Source organism: Anastrepha ludens, chromosome 3, assembly GCF_028408465.1.
Source record: "Anastrepha ludens isolate Willacy chromosome 3, idAnaLude1.1, whole genome shotgun sequence".
Classification (NCBI taxonomy): domain Eukaryota; kingdom Metazoa; phylum Arthropoda; class Insecta; order Diptera; family Tephritidae; genus Anastrepha; species Anastrepha ludens.
Window position 1 is genome coordinate 111,347,191 of NC_071499.1, and position 991 is coordinate 111,348,181.

Below are 991 nucleotides of genomic sequence, written 5' to 3' on the forward strand. Positions count from 1 at the left end.
GGACTTAAATAGTAGAATCTACAAAAGCTACTAAGTCAATTATTTAAACAATGGGACTTTGTATTTGAATTGAGTCTATTGTTAATGGCAAAGAACGTGTGCCGAATTGAAATGAGAACATTTTAACTAAGACGTAAAACCAGGCCATACAAATGGTTTGCGTAGAACTTCCTTTCGCTGTTATTGTGTACAGAAGACAATATCAATTCACTTTTGTATCAACGCCCACTAGTGCCCAAAGCTATTAAAATTTTTTAGTGCAAAAATGTTGTTTTTGGAATTAAATAAACAAATTCATGGGCTATAAGAGTTTCAGCGGGCGGAAATTTGGTTGTAACACATAAAAAGTGTGGATAGATTTTATCTGATCTCTATAATATATGTGAGGTTCTTCAAACCCACTCGCGTCGCCTGTTTTTGCTTGGATTTGCTTTCCTTAGCTTGCAGTTGACATGTGCATCTGCTCCGCCGTCTGTCGTGATAGTCCAGCCGAGGTAGCAGAAGCTTTGGACAATTTCACCGGACACCCGTCAACCATTATATGTCTTGCTTTAATGGGGTTGACTCTCATAGCCTTCGTCTTGGTGATGTTGATCTCCAGTCCGATAGTGGGTGCCAGCGTGACTGTCTATTTGCCTTCGCTGCATGTCAGTGAGTTTGTGAGAGTGGTGGCAGACGTCATCGGCGCAGTACGGGTTCTCAATATGTCTGGTGAAAATCCATACGAAGGCTCTTTTGTACTGAGTCAATTGGCTTATGACGTATTCTAAGACGATGGCGATGGTTGGTCGTAAACGGGTCACTGATATTGCCATTGTGAAGCACTAGCAGTTTGGAGTTCTCATAAAGGGCTCTGATGAGGCGGATTATTTTAGCGGGAACTCCGTTTATACTCAACGCTAGCCATATTGAGCCTTGTTTGATTGTATCCAATACCTTCCTGAACTTGACTAACAGCATATAAAGCGTGGAACGGTGTTCAACTGATTGT